The sequence below is a fragment of the Pogona vitticeps genome, chromosome 3 (genome assembly GCF_051106095.1).
Source record: "Pogona vitticeps strain Pit_001003342236 chromosome 3, PviZW2.1, whole genome shotgun sequence".
Classification (NCBI taxonomy): Eukaryota; Metazoa; Chordata; class Lepidosauria; order Squamata; family Agamidae; genus Pogona; species Pogona vitticeps.
This window is the reverse complement of record NC_135785.1, coordinates 165,859,067-165,875,939: the sequence shown is the minus strand read 5'-3', so window position 1 is coordinate 165,875,939 and position 16,873 is coordinate 165,859,067. Positions and strand designations below refer to the sequence as shown.

The window sequence follows — 16,873 nt, the reverse complement described above, 5'->3', positions numbered from 1 at the left end:
CGCTAAGTGAGGCACCACTGTACAGTGGTGCCTCGATTTATGACCATAATCCATTCCAGAAGACAATAGTAAGTCGAAATGGTTGTAAGTCGAATCAGCATTTCCCATTGAAACCTGATTAATCCATTCTGACTGTTTTTTGGTTTTATCTAGAGGCGCCGGTTGCAAGTCAAAGCATTCATTCCCATAGGAACGAATGCAAAAGCAGTCAATCCGTCCTCTACCACTAGGGGGAGAATTTTTCTTCTTTTAATCTAAGATGTCTTAGGTTAAAAAAGGGCGGGAAAGAGATGGAACAATGGGGAAAAGAGGAAAGAAAGAAGGTCATCACTGGGGCACACAGACCCCCTCTGACAAAGGTTTGTGCCTTTAAGCACAAAAAGAGAGAAAACACAGAGAGAGAAGACAATGGGGGGAGAGTTTGGAGTCTAAAACACTTTTTAAACAAAACACCTTTTAAATCAAATACTTTTTGAACCAAACACATTTAAAACCAAGCACCTTTTAAACCACACCAAACGCCATTTAAACAAAACAAAACAAAACAAACTTTGGAATCTAAACTCCATTTTACAGCATGCCAACCACCACAGACGCTTGCAGAAAATGTTCTGATTTTAAAACAAAAAAAAACCTTGAAGTCTAAACTCCATTTTACAGCATGCCAGCCACCACAAATCCTTGCAGAAAATGTTCTGATTTTAAAACAAAAAGACTTTGGAGTCATATTTTAAACCGACACATTTTAAAACAAAAGATAGGTCACAGTACACAAACCCTCGGAGCCACAGAATGCAAAAATAAATAAATAAATAAATTTGACATTTTAAAATTGCAGTCTAATTTTCACATTTAGTTTTAATTTAATATTACAGTCTACTTTTCACATTTTAAATCCACACTGCACGACCCATCAGAGCACAGAAACATAACCCCCCACCTAGCCCAAACCCAAGCTGCAAAAACCCTGTACAGTAAATACAGTATACTCACCCAGAACAGGCAGTCCCTCTGTTTTAAAAAAGAAAATAAAAATCCAACAAGCAAAAAATAAAATAAAATTCAGTACGTAAAGTACAGTACGGTACCAGGCAGTACCAGGGAGTCTGAAGTCTCTCTCCATGTCCACAGTCTCTAACCTCTGGGGCAAATGAGGTACACACAAGCAGCCTCTTCGCTGACCAATTGTTAACTGAAAGTTCAAATTTCCTGCTTTCCCTGCCTTTCCCGTGTTTTTTTTTTCCTGTTTGTAAGTGGAACCTCCGGTCACAAGTCGAAGCAAAATTTTTCAGCGGTAGCTATTCGTAAGTCGAAGTGGTTGTAAGTAGGGACGTTCATAAGTCAAGGCACCACTATATGCATGTCAATTAGTGTATAGTTTAATTGTTTTTATCAGAAGAAAGGAGGCCTGTAAATAAAACAAATAAACAAATAAAAATCAACAAGCATTTATGAAAAGGGACATTATCTTAAGAGCTAAGTGGAGGTTTCACTTCCAGTACAACCATATGTAGTTTACACCAATCTTAGGGAGGGCAACAAGAGTATCACATATGCTTCCTTGCCCAGCGAATAAACATGATCCCCTAATTACTCTACACTTCCAAACTCTACCCCGATTGGCTAACAGCCGAGGGCATGCCATTAGCAACTTTTCAAATGATCATCCTGAAAAAAAGATCTTAGTTTTTCTTTAACAGGACCAGGGTTGCACAGCACTCAGCCACTGCTGACTGTTTCCCCATTTCTTCTGGGTGCAGAATGCTTGTTTTGTGATGTTCCAATCTCCTCATTTCTCTTGCTGCCTCTGAAACTCTGGACTTTCAGCTAATATTCCAGAGCAGGGACCACAAGGAGTTACAGTCCACATGCACCTCCACCTGTTTTTCTGACGGCCTTAATGCCACCACAGTTTTGCAGGGAAAATGTGCATTTCCAGCAGGAAACAAGGTGTGCAAGAACTGCACATTTTGTTTCCAGGAGAAATTTCATCCCTGGAAGTGCAGTTTGGCTTTAAAATGAGTCACCCAATCTCTATGTGCCTTGTCATGAAGCACAATTGCAATCCTCTGACTGCCACCATTTTGCTGCTGTTCTAAAAGACTCCCAAACCCACTGGAACATGTTTGTGTGACACATGGCGACTCTACAGCCTCTTGTGGACTACAGAGCTACCATGATCAGAAGGAAATATGTGGCTGGATCCAGTATATACTCTATAAATGCATTGATGTAACCTTCCTACGATTTCTTCATAGTGCCTTAAAACCGAGCTCACAATTTCTTCTTGAATGCACAAGAGTTACTTATTGACTTCCAAAAAAATCAGGAAAAGGCTCCGTGGTTCCCAGATAATACAAATGCAGGGACAGGTGATGTTTTTATTCAGCCACTTAAAAAATAAAATAAAACAAAAAACAAACAGTGAGCTTTGGATGATAATTAATCTTCCTCAGAAGGTGCACCAAGTTCTTGTGGGTAGTTCCAAAATTCCATGCGTTTATTAAAGTCCCAGAGCCACATGGCTGAGAAAGTCTCATTGACATCCTTCTCTTTTACTTGCACTTTTAGACCATTCAATAACTGGAGTTTTCTGGGACTGTGCAATACATTAACAATGTAACTATTAATCACAGATACTAAAACAATGAATAAAAGCTGAACATAATAAAACCAAAGTAAAGCCAGCAGGAAAGCACAATAACACAAAGATGCATAAAGCTGCAATAAAGCTAGCAGCAAATAGAAGAGTGCTAAGATGTAAAAGCACTAAAAATTTCTTTAAATGCCAGACAGAATAAGGCCTTCACTGATGCCACAAACACCTTGAGATGGATGCCAAGTGAGACCTTCTTGGGAGGGTGTATTACAGACAGACTGTCACCACTGAAAAGGCTATACTTCTTATATTCCTGCTATATTTGGTATGGGCAACCCACTGAAGAGCCTCAGATGATAACCTTACAGAGTTGGTAATAGATATAGTAGGAAATGCTTCTTCAAGTAACTTGTTCACAAGCTATTTATGATTTGACATTTTGAGTTGTGAAATGGACTGGCAGCTAGTGCAAAGTATTAATAGAATATGGTCATAACCACCAGTCTTAGTTAATAGTTTAACTATGCTTTTTTGGATCAACTCAAGGTTTTTGATTACCTTCAAGGTCAGCCACACTGCATTAATCCAAATGAGAAGCTACTACGAACAGAGTGTGAATCATTGTTGCTGGGGCTGTATTTCAGCTGAAGCATCCTGAGAAATCAAGATCTGTTTCTCTTGTACCTGTATCCATCCAAGCTAGCGTAGCCTATCAAGAAATGTACCATTTGGATGATGGCATTGGAAGCCATTGAGAAGCTCAACAGAACCAACACTTTTACTCTGCCATGTCACTTCATCAGGTGACCACAGCTATTTCTTTTCAAAATCCAGACCTGAAATCAGATTGCAATCGACTGAGAACAGTGATTCCCAGCCTAGGGTCCCCAGATGTTATTGGACTACAACTCCCAGAAGTCCCGGCCAGCACAGCTAGTAGTGAAGGTTCCTGGGTGTTTTGGTCCATCTGGGGAACCACGGTTGGGAACCACTGACCTAGAACATCAGATTCCCTCAATGGAACCAAACTACTAATTCAATCACTTTGTTTAGAAAGGAGTTGTTATCATCCAACCTATTCAACTTCTGAGACCAATTTAGCTTTAAAAATAAAAGACCTACTTGTCTTAAACAGGCTGACACCAGCTCCCCTTTTTCAAAGAGGAATTTACAGCCTCCTGGATGCTACATATAATAAAGTTGAGGACCTCAGAGGAAATTAACATCTCCTGGGGCCAGCTTAATATCTTCTCTCTTCTCATCCAACAAACCTGTCCAAGCTTGAAAAAATATTTTGGGGAAATCTTTTGAAATCTCAACAAGTGTTTTCTAGTTGCTCTTTGTCATAATTTCACAGGATTAATATAGTATCTGAGATGCTTTAGAAGTCCTCACTTGTCTTCCTGAGGTGTTCAAGGATTTGGTGATATTGTGCATTAACAGTAAAACATAGGGATACCCTCGGATGAATAAACAATTTTGATTTCATGTCCCCATGTGTTTCCTTGCTGTTTGAATTCCTTAATGTTTTTTCTTGCTACTGCTAATCCTCTTGTGTTGGGATATCAGACACCAATAATGGAATTATGGTTATCCAACAGCAGCTCTCAAATACTGACTACATGTAGTATTTATAATACTGTATTTATATACAACATATAAAATCACTATTCAAGGGAAGTTGTCAAGTAGTGACAAAATACTGTCCAATAGTAAACTTCTAATTTGTTGTGGATATCCAGAGTCCACATCCACAGCTTAGTTCCTATAGAAGTATAAAGAGAAGGAATGCATTTTATAACTACTTACCACATTTTCTTACAGCAAATCTAAAATGCAAAGTGTTACAAACTTTACACAGCTCTTCCTCACAAAGGCTTTTTGAGAAAGCATTACAGTGGACCCTCGACTTACAGATGGCTCGACTTACAGACTTTTTGAGTTACAGACTTCTCTGGCCGCAAAATTTAGATTCGACTTGCAGCCAGAGAATCGACCTACAGACCAGAAAAAAACCAAAATGGAACAAAAATAGAACAAAAATGGCCGGTTGTGGGATTAATCGGTGCACTGTAGGTCAATGGAGATTCGACTTACAGACTTTTCGACTTGCAGCCACCGTTCCAATACGGATTAATTCCGTAAGTAGAGGGTCCACTGTATTATTCCCATATCACAGAATGAGAGCTGAAGCTAAAAGGCTGGGGCGGTGACAGACTTTGAATTTAAATCTTTATAAGTTAAGGTGTTTGATAAACAGTGATAAACTTATATGATTGAGGCCTCACTTGCATAATTATAATCTCATCATCTCATAGACAGTAGCATAGGCAGTTCACACTTGTCTCCATAGGCCATTAAATGATTGACCTCCAGAACACTGGTTAGCGAGTTACGCCATTCTATATCACACTTTAGATATATTTCTTTCGGAAGGAAGGAAGGAAGGAAGGAAGGAAGGAAGGAAGGAAGGAAGGAAGGAAGGAAGGAAGGAAGGAAGGAAGGAAGGAAGGAAGGAAGGAAGGAAGGAAGGAAGGAAGGAAGGAAGGAAGGAAGGAAGGAAGGAAGGAAGGAAGGAAGGAAGGAAGGAAGGAAGGAAGGAAGGAAGGAAGGAAGGAAGGAAGGAAGGAAAATTCTTTTAACACCTTACTGACACATAAGCACAAACTAGAGTGGCCATTCCTCCATTGCCAAAAAGGAGGGCATGGAGGATAAGAAACAACAAAAAAGAGGATATTTTTCACAAAAGAGGAGGACTTTTTTGCATTACATTTATGTATAAAATATAGAGACCTGGCAATTGAAACATCTTGCTTGTGGATGAAACACACTTCAGTAGTCCCCACAGTCATCAGGGCTTTGCAAATAATATTAAGAACTTTCACACAGTATTACACTTGCAGATCTCAGAAATAATACCATCAGAACTACAAAAAACAGCAATATTAGGAGCAGCATACACAGTGTCCTGATATTTAACATATACTTGGGATTTTGGTTAAAACTTGTATCTGTTATAAAAGTCAATGTATTTATAATTTTCATTGCTTGTCCCTGGATTTGTTTGAATAATAATAATAATTTAAGTTAATATATGCACATACCTAAATGAGACATTATTAATATAATTATAGTGGAAATAAAGTGTTGCTCACAATATTGCACAAGTTTGTAACTGTGTGAACTGTGTGTCTTGAGATGGCCCTTGCTCGTATCTGGAGCAATCCAATGGTGCTTCTGGAGTGGAAGAATCAACCAACGGGGAGGTATTGCTGTCCAAAGGATGCCTAAAAGTGTTCAAGATGGGATATGTATTAAATAAATAAATAAGGCACAGTGTTTAATAGCTCTCTAAAATAGCTTGTGCCTTGCATATTTTGCAGTTTACTGCAAATGAATATCTATTAAAAAATTAAACAGAGGTCACTGTAATTTTGTTGAAATGCCATTGTAGTTGTTTGCTGTTGGGATAAAAATGGTCTGAACTATGCTTTCAGAATATCTATTCTTGAGAACTGACCTCACATCTGAAGTTCACACAGAATTGACATGTCATTACATATGCTCCTCCCATTCATCAGGAGTGATATCAGTGTGTCTGGTTTGTGGGTTTTCTTACAAACTGAGCCCCCTCCATCATTCTACTTTAAAAATAAGAGAGGGCTGGTGAGATACATTTACAAACAAAGCCGTTACGTTCTCTGTTCAGCCAGGGAAACTCATTGGGGGTGGGGAGCATGGCTTTTTACGCCTCACCAAAAAGGAGGGTGGTTCTTCAACTGGAGGACTGTCCTCCCTAAAGGAGGACATATGGCCACCTTGACATGAACCTGAACATGGAGTAGAACTGGGTTTATTATTAAGGATCTCATAAAATGATTTTTTTTTTTTGAGAAGAGAACAGCAGGAGAAAAATCGACTTCTTTGTACAAGCATCTTCTGTTGCTGCCTAAAGCAGCAGAGCATGGTGTTGTTTACATATCGTTTCATAAAAGAGCAAAGGCATTGAGTATCAATGAGCTGAGTGCTAAGTTAATGTGTTTGATCCCATTGCTTTCAAATGCATTGGCATAGTTTTCCACTCTCCTGCTTTGTCCTATAATAATGCCTTTCGGTCCTGCAGAAGATGAAATGGGAAAGGCAGAGTGCGGTGGTTGTAGAGCATTTCCAGGCTGACAGGTTTATAAACTAATCCATGCACTCTCCTTTCTATATCTGTACGAAGGGAACATGTGTAATTTTCATTTCTCTGGTAAATGGAACTGTTCAGATAATAAAAATAACTGTTTTAAAGTGCATTAGACAACAGGCCTCCCCACCCCGGTCAAAAACAATACTACAGCAGTCATCTGGATTGGTGGCTCCCCCCTCCCACCTCTCAGGCTACAAAATAGCTCTGATTTTATTTCCCCTGAATCAGTCACTGTGGAAAAAGTAATCGTTGTAATCACAGCAAAAGATTTGTCTCTATTTGTCTAGGCACTTAGGCAGGTTCCATCACCTGAGCCTCCGAGGAACAACAGGAGGATAGTTTGGGGGTAGTTTGAGCTACATACATGCAAATATGATTCCTTAATTCATAAGATCATTTGATGCTACTGACAGAATGCCCATTCATTACACCTACTTTTATCAGGCACGAACAAACTTTTGGACACTACATGTTTTAATAATCAATATTATTAGGAAAACCGATAAATGAGGATATTGAGCATTTCATTTTAATTCCTACTATAGATAGTTTTCTAAAAGGCTTGTTTGCCTTCCATATGGAACAAATATACACCTGTAAAATAAATTCTGAAGTTCCATATGGCTGCTGTAGTCTATCTGAATTAAATCTGAAGAAAGTATTGGCTTAAAATTTATTTAGCAATTCACAGCAAAGTCATAGATATATCTACTCAGATGTATGGTGCTATTCTGCTTAGTGATGCTCACTCCAAGTTAAATACGCACAGGATTGTGCCATTGGAAGAAGGATGCAAGAGTCTGAAGTAAAAAAATGCAATTAAAATGTACAATACTGTCAGACTTAGGGCTTGGGAAGGTCAGTTTTTTACACCACAGATCCCAAAATCTCCACTTTGCTGCTGTAGAATTCTTCAAAGTGTAGTCCCAAAAAGTAACTTTTCCAAGCTCTAGTCAGTTTATGAAAGGCCTGAACCCGAAGTACAACATGTTCCATTAATTTGTATTTAGTGGCTGAAACTTCACTGTGCCTCAGTGTCCATGCAAAACTTAAGAAAAAATGCTTAATATTTTAATTCTTACTCAATAGAATAAAGGGGGGAAATGACAAGATGGAATCAAGCGCCTTTCATATAACCTCTGAATCAGCTAGTAGTAAATATTCACTTTTAGCAATGGGGTGTTATGGAAGAATGATCGCTTAGCTTCCCATTGTTTCATTAATAAAAAATGATTTTGGAAGCAGAAGACTATATTAACTATTTCCTTTTGTTTTGTTTTTGCTTTATCTGGGTGGCTGAAAGAAGCTGCTAAAATAGATCTATTTTCTTTTCATTCTACAGAATAATGCATGAATGATTATAACACATGCTCTATCTCTAGTTTCTCAACCAGTGGAAAAGTGCCTGACACAGTAATCACAACTTGTTGGGTTTTCAATCTGATGCTGTCCTATTTTATCATGGTAGTTAAATGTCCGTTCTTGTTTAGTGTGATAAATGTTATGGCCATTTAACAGTAGCGGGGGAGGGGGGGGAGGAGAGAGACATGTTAAACCAAATATTGCTTCAGATTGTGTCTTTTATTCTTCTTTATCATCATATCTTAATTTATAGTATAATCATCATCACAACTGTCAGCCTCATTTAACCTTCCCTGATCTCCCATGATTCTTTGCTGTCAGGTCTGATTGCCTGCCTTCTGCTGACTGACTGATAATGGTTGACTGATTAGCCCTCCCCGAGAAGAAGACAATGATATATAGAACAGTGTAGCTTGCTCTATATATTAATGAGGAGCTGGCAAAGCTTTGATAAGGCTTTGGAATAATCCATCAGTGAGAGAAGGAGCTTGTAAAAAACGGGTGGAACATTTCATGGGAGAGACACCTGGGAAGGGTGTAATGACCCGGCAACTAAATACCTCTCAGCTGTCTTGCCTCTGTTGTAATTAACATCAGATAGCTGCCATATGGATAACAGTAAGGAGTTTATCAGTCCCTCAAATCCAGTTTACATCCTTTCAATTTTGCACCTAGGGCTTTGGGCCTTTACAACATATTTAGCAAGCAAGCAATTAATAGCTCATTTTCTTTGGCATTAGGGCACTGTTTATCTTCTGAACTACCTCTTATCATAGGCCGTTACCTATGAAAGGCTAGAGTCATTGGCTTTTCTTTTCTTTTCTATTTTTTTTCTTTTTTGTATGTGCTCTAGTTGTTACACTTACTCAGCAGAGACCTGCTTCAGCATTAGATACAAAGCCTCTGATGGCTACTTGAGTTTGAATGCGCTGTTATTACAGGTATTATATGAAATTGCTTGTGTTATGTGAAGGGGATTATAGAGGTTCTGGATCAATAACTTCAGTGGATGTTGGGAGTGATTACAGTACTCTGTCAATTTTTCCCATTTCGCTGTCAGTACTGATTTACAACACACCACCTCTTTTATTCACATCAAATCATTCATTTCATTGGCAAATTCTATATATCTCAATTTGCTTTAAGTAGCTGATTTGTGTAAAATAAAATTACTTTCTCTCCTCTATGTAACATATAGGTATAGTAATAAAATGAAGTACAAACGCTTCAGGAAAGATTTAGAGTTGTGTGTTTAGGGGCCAGTATTCTGTTTTGTATTTGACAATCTATGAGAAAGAAGCATTGGGGAGGGGAACACATATCGTTGAAACACATTCCTACCAACGATCACGTCTTTACATACATTGCAGTTACTCTTTACAAAAATAAGTCAGCTATTTTACATGACTACAACTGAAATGACTGGAAACATGGAAATGCATAGAAAGCACCCCGTTTTTCATCCCAGTCCAGACAAAGAATTGAAACTTATAGTTTAAAAACTGAAAGGACTAAAAACAGAAAAATGTGTAGAGTGTTTCCCACTTTTCATCCCAGTGAAATACAAATAATTTAAACCTATGACTTAGGGAACTTATTGGAATGGAAGTTTCTCATCCCCTCGTGCTTCAGGGAACACAGCAAGGTCTTAAAACTTATCTGGAAGATCAGGGACCCTTCTGAACAATGTGGGATGGGGTCTGAGTGGGTGCTAGGGGAGCACTGATGTACCACAAGGTAGGTATGTTTGGGAGAACTGCAAAGTTGGAAAGGAAAGAGACAAAACAGCAGCAGTAACTCTGTGGGTACTCAGTGACTTTTGGCCATGCTTAATCTTCACAGGATGTATAATGCCATCTGGAAATGAAAACGAAAAGATGGGACAGAATGTCCTCTTAAACATGCGGTGGATAACTGGAACCCTGAACTGGAACAATCCTTTTAGGAAATGGCATACATGGCCACATTTTGCTGCAGGTCCCATTTGTATCTTAAAATCCTCTTTCCAGTGATCCACTACAGATGGAATGCAGGCTGGGGATCAGCAAACAGAGCCAATTCTATAAGTCTGTTTGGTTCCATCACTATGTTTAATGCAACACAGCATCAACTGTATGGCAGGAGTAAGTTAGGTGAAGACTTTAAACAATTCTTCACCCCAGACCCTGGGGTCCATAGATGCAATGGGTAGGTTTGGTCCCCATATCAGTGATACCTTCAAGCACTCCGAATTAGTGTATGACTACCAATCATTCTATGAATGAAACAAAGCTCATAGATTTTGTCAGGGTGGCAATGTTGGCGAAAGTTGTATGGGCTCAGCCTATGGCAGCGATGGCGAACCTATGACACTCATGTTACAGATGGCACGTGGAGCCCTTTCTGCTGGCACATGAGCCATAAGTCGATGGATCACTACTCCCCCCTCCCCCTCCCCCCCGCAGCCAAAGTGGAGCAGATGGCTGCAACCGTGGTGCTGGTGCTTGGACAGGCAGCGGGTCAGGATCCAGCTGGTGTGGGGTCTCGAGGCACCTCCGTGCCCAGGATGCCCCCTTCCGCCACCATTTCCGCTTCCACCGCTGCCACTTCTGGTTCCACCACCCCCTGGTTTTGTTTTTTTCCCTGTTTGGGCACGTGAGCCCAAAAAGAATTGCCACCACTGGCCTGTGGGAACAGAAACATGATGTAGAGTACAGGGAAAATCTATGGAGACATTCGCTGTATTCCTCAGGAGTCCCTGTCATATCTGTCTACTTAGCCATCCATCCATCCAACCATCACAAGTAGTTTTATCTGACATTTTATCCTTGTCATGAGTTCTGCCAAAGAAGATCTGGAATCTGAAGGGTTAATTACTGCTGAGGAGAATGCTGGACAATCAGAATCACAGGCAGCTGAATCACCACCAGATTCTCCTTCCCCAGTAGCCAGAGTGAGGAACAAGGTTCGGCAAGGACTCATGACATGAAGATCCGAAGCCCGCATGAATGCTTCCCATAGGAACATCAGGTCAAACAGCCCTGAGTATTAGCAGGATGAGGTGTTTAGTTGGCTGCTGTTGCTGTAAAATCTGCACCCAGACGCTTGCAAGCTTGTGGAAGCAACAAGTCAAACACTTTGGCTCGCATCCACATTCCTGCTTATCCTGGACCCTGTTCTCTGGACGCCTGGCTTTGGACTCTGACTGCTGACTACGGTTTGTGTTTTGGCTTTGGTGTTTTGGTATCTGCTTTGCATCTTCTGGACTTCTGATATTGGACTGGTTTATTGGACTGTTGCCTGTTGAAACCCCCTGGGAACGTGACAATCCTACAGTATTGGGATGGAATACAAGAAGCATAAAAGTCAATGCACGCCACAGTACTATATGCTGAACATGTTAATATGCTTATATTGTTACTTCAGGGTCTGTGAGGATATTGCAGTATTTATTTATTTATTTATTTAATTTATATCCCGCCTATCTGAATCACATAGGACCACTCTAGGCGGCAGTAGGAGTTTCGTTACACGCAGCACCTGTCCCCCAACGCTTTCAGCCCTCGGGAGTTCACATGAACACCTGAATAGGCATAATGTGTTTGCTGAATATGCTTTCTGCAGGAAAAGAACTGAGGAGAAAAAGCAGTTTGTTGTTGTTATTTACTCGTTAAGTCGTGTCCGGCTCTTCATGACCCCATGGACCAGAGCATGCCAGGCCCTCCTGTCTTCCACTGCCTCCCAGAGTTGGGTCAAATTCATGTTGGTAGCTTTGATGACACTGTCCATCCATCTTGTCCTCTGTCGTCCCCTTCTCCTCTTGCCTTCAGACTTTGCCAACATCAGGGTCTTTTCCAGGGAGTCTTCTCTTCTCATGAGATGGCCAAAGGATTGGAGCCTCAGCCTCGAGCCTAAACTGCTTTTCCAAAGTCTATATGTTGTTCATCTCTTTACAAAAATAAACTTTACCAATTAGCCATATACTGTGTATCAGTTTCCATTTTAATGTCACTTGAAGTAAAAATCAGCAGCATATTACTTTGAAGGAGCATGGCTAAAAACTATAAACACTACAAACCATAAAAGTAGGGGTATGCTGCATGTTCAGATGAAAACTGAACAGAATCCATTGACCTGGCCAGATGTGGCAGACTGACAAATTAAAGCAGGGCTCATCAAAGTGGACCAGACCTGACCACTCTTGAGTGTTCATTAGTATTTTTGATCCAAGACACAAAGCCATAGACATGTCTCTTAGAGAAGTGGTCCCCAACCTTTTCCCAACAGCAGACTGGTTGGGGGGTGGCGCACCCGCAGGGGGCAGAGGCTTGCTCATGCGCATGTGCACATTATGCTGCTGGGGGATGCTTGCACGCATGCACACAGCATGCTCGCAGGGGGCGAACGCACTTGCACGCATGCATGTGATGGTGCTCATTGGGGAGCTCGTGGGGGGGAGTAGGAGATCTGTATCTCCAGCCTGGTCCTGGATAGGCCGCAGACCGCTTCTGGGTCACAGGCTGGGGGTGGAGGACTTCTGTCTTACAGTACAACCAGATAAGGGGGTTATTCTGTACTTATTCATATTCATAATCACAGAAGATACCAATTATGTGATTCACACATCCATGTTTCTTCTGGCCTAGGATGTTTCAAGTGTTCACATGGTAAGTTATATTAGCAACATTTCTATTCTTTACCTACGGAATCATAGACCAATTGAATTGGAAAGGGCCTATAAGGCCATTGAGTCCAACCCCCTGCTCTATAAGAATCCAAATGAAAGTAGCTCCGACAGATGGTTGTCTAATTTTCTTTTGAATGCCTCCAGCACTGGAGCATTCACCACCTCTTGAGGTAACTGATTCAATTGTCATACTCCTCTAACAGAACCTTTTTTCTGATATTTACCCAAAATGTGGTTTCTTGAAACTTGAACCCATTATTACATGTCCTGCACTCTGGGATAATTGAGAACATATCCTGCCCCTCCTCTGTATGATGGTCCTTCAAATTTTAAAAAAGTGCTACTGTATCTCTCCCCCAGTCATCTTTTCTCAGGTCTAAACATGCCCAGTTCTTCCAGTCTTTCCACACAGCCTTGGTTTCCCATTTCTTAGTCATCCTTTTTGCCCTCCTCTGAACTTGCTCCAGTTTGCTGACATCCTTAAAGGGTGCTTCTCAACAGTTTAGAACTGGACACAGTACTCCAAATGAGGCCTAATGAGTGCAAAATAGAGGAAGACTAGCACTTTACAGGTTTGGGAGACTATACTTCTGTATAGTCTAAAATATCATTGGTCCTTTTCACAGCCACATCACACTCTTGGCTCATATTCAGTTTGTGATCTACAACAATTCCAAAATCCTTTCCACTCATAGTATTATAGTTGTAACTGTACAATTGGGTTTGTTTTTTTTTACCTAAGTGTAGAACTTTGCACTTATCCCTGTTATATTTCATTCTGTTTTTTTCAGCCCAGTGCCCAAGCCTATCAAGATTATTTTAATTTTGTGTCTAACTTCCAAGGTATTAGTTGTTTCACCCAATTTTGTGTCATCCACAAATTCCTTGCACTCCCTCATCCATGTCATTAATAAAAATGTTGAAGAGCACCAGGCCCAGGACTAACCCTTGTGGTACCCTACTTTTTACCTCCTGCCAGTTTGAGAAGGAACCAATGATTCTGTAACCAACTGTGTGTCCATCTGACACTTGTACTATCCAGCCCACTCCTAGTTAGCTTGCTAATTAGAATATCATGGGACACTTTGTCAAAGGCTTTGCTGAAGTCAAGGTATATTACATCTGCAGCATTCCCACCATCTACCAGGGAGGTTACCCAATTTTTAAAAAAGAGGTAAAATTAGTCTGGAAGGGTTTGTTTTTGACAAATCCATGTTGGTTTCTTGTTATTGCCTCGTTGTTTTGAAGATACTTTAATGATCACTTTATAATCTGCTCCAGAATTTTCTCTGGTATTGATGTCAGGCTGACTGGTTTGTAATTCCCAGGTTCCTCCTTTTTGAAGATAGGGATGTCAACCCTCCTCCAATTATCCAGCCCTTCACCCATCCTCAATGGTTTCAAGAAAATAATAGGCAGTGGTTCTAAGATCTCTTCAGCTATTTCCTTCAGTATTCTTGGATGCAGCTCATCTGGCCCTAGGGATTTGAACTCATTCAAAGTAATAAGGTATTCCTTCACTATTTGCCAATATCACCACCACCCCCACACACCATTTATGCTCTCTTTTATATCTTGTTCCCACCCACCCATTGTAAGTCCTGGTGTATAACTGCCTATAAACTACAGGTTTTAGATAAATATATTTGCCAAGATTTTTTGTTGTAAATGTATTTCATGCTTCCATTATATATAGCCCAGATTCAGTATTTTTCCTGCCAATTTTTAACCTCATATAGTGCTGCCGTGATTTAGAAGTATATTAGTATAGTGCAAATTTTTTTATTTACAAATTGAGTAATTATGTCACTTAAAACTGCAGAGATATAGCTTCCCCAGTGTTTTTGTGGTACATATATTTCATGCTTCCATTGCACATAGCTGCTAAGTCAAAGTCATTTTTTCCCAAAAAATTAACAATCAAAATAGCATTGATATTATTTATCAGCATGTCCATATAGCACAAAACGTGCTTAAATTGTTAACTGATACAGTGCTAAAATTGTTGTATTTTCTTTTTAAAAAAACTGTAAAGAAAATGTATTGTTACATGGTGGCAGTGTGGACCAGTGGAATGGAAGAGGCAAAAGCATTCACTCCCATATCCTGCCTCACTGTATATGTTTTGCTCTATGTTCTCAAGGCACATCGATCAGTGTTCTGGAAAGACTGTAAAAATCATTCCAAGACACATACACCATATATACCCCAGCAAAAACAAACAAACCAAAACGGATATGGAAAAAAAGGAGGGAGAAAACGCATTACGTGCTGAACAAAATGCACCAGATACTGCTGGGTATTAGCAATACCATTGCCTTATCATCAGAGAGAATATCAAAATTATCAGTGAGGAATAACTGTCTAGCTGCACTCTAAAAATGATATATTCCCTTCAAGATTTTCATATAAGGAAAACACTATGGTCGAAGCTCAGGTCACCCTATGGAATAGGGAGATGACCCGGGCGGTTGACACGATTGCGCCTAAGCGCCCTCTCCCTGCTCGCCGAGCCCAGACAGCTCCCTGGTATACTTCTGAACTGCGGGCGATGAAGCGAGAGGGGAGACGGCTAGAGCGCAGGTGGAGGAAGTCCCGCTGGGAATCTGATCGAACACGACTTAGAGCCCATTATCGGGCCTATTTCGTGGCAATACGGCTGGCGAAACGGCAATATTTCTCCAGCCGCATTGCTTCCTCAGAATGTCGTCCAGCAGAGCTGTTTCGGGTGGTCCGGGATCTTCTTCAACCGGGAAACCCGGTGGAGGTCCCGGACTGCTCATCAGCTCGCTGTGATGAGTTTGCTATTCATTTTGAGGAAAAAATCGCTCAGATTCGCAGTGGGCTGGACTCCACTGTTACTGCAAAATCGGAAGATGTGTCCAGTGTGCCGTGCTTAGGTCAAACTTTAATGGATGAGTTTCAATTGTTGAGACCCGAGGATGTGGACAGGGTGCTTGGATCTGTCCGTTCTACCACCACGCCGCTCGACCCTTGCCCATCTTGGCTAATTGGAAGATCTGCCAGGGGGGTTCGCACTTGGGTCCAGGAGGCCGTGAACGCCTCTCTGAGAGAGGGAGTGGTCCCTACCGCCTTGAAAGAGGCGGTGATTCGACCACTCCTTAAAAAGCCTAACCTGGACCCAAGGCTGGTGGTCAACTACCGACCAGTGGCGAACCTCCCTTATTTGGGCAAGGTGTTGGAGCGGGTTGTGGCCGGGCAACTCCAGGCGCTGCTGGATGAAACGGATTTTCTGGATCCATTTCAGTCGGGTTTCAGGCCGGGTTTTGGTACAGAGACAGCCTTGGTCGCCCTGTATGATGACCTTTGCCGGGAGAGAGACAGGGGGAGTGTGACCCTGTTGATACTCCTGGACCTCTCAGCGGCTTTCGACACCATCGACCATGGTGTCCTTCTGGATAGGCTGGCTGGGTTAGGAGTTGGGGGCACTGTTTTACGGTGGTTCCGCTCCTTCCTAGCTGACCGTATCCAGAGGGTGGTGCTGGGGGACAGTTGCTCTGCCCCATGGCATTTATGTCATGGGGTTCCTCAGGGCTCGATACTGTCCCCCATGCTGTTTAACATCTACATGAAACCGCTGGGAGAGGTCATCAGGAGGTTTGGGCTGAGGAGTCAGCAATATGCTGACGACACTCAGCTCTACCTCTCGTTTTCCACCAATCCAGGTGAGGCGGTTTCTGTGCTGAACTCGTGTCTGGACCTGATAATGGACTGGATGAGGGTTAATAAATTGAAACTCAATCCAGACAAGACGGAAGTGCTGTTAGTGGGTGCTTCGCCGGACAGGTTGGAGGGCCACTTCCCTGTCCTGAATGGGGTTACACTCCCCCTAAGGGACAGGGTCCGCAGCCTGGGGGTGCTCCTGGACCCCAGTCTAACTTTGGAAGCTCAGGTGGACTCGGTGGCCAGGGGTGCCTTCCTTCAGCTGCGGAAATTATACCAGCTACGGCCCTACCTGGACGAGTGGAGTCTCATGACAGTTACACATGCACTGGTAACATCTCGTATTGATTATTGCAATGCGCTCTACGTG

General features: G+C 41.5%; 1 long non-coding RNA gene across 1 annotated transcript in view; it reads right to left on the bottom strand.

Moving 5' to 3' along the window:
• Positions 1–411: 411 nt before the first annotated feature.
• The window catches only part of LOC140705446 (uncharacterized), a 296,805-nt gene continuing 280,343 nt past the window's right edge, over positions 412–16,873 (bottom strand). The window contains exon 2 of the long non-coding RNA XR_012084832.2: positions 412–1,408. This is a non-coding gene — a long non-coding RNA (uncharacterized LOC140705446). The remainder of the gene's footprint in view (positions 1,409–16,873) is intronic.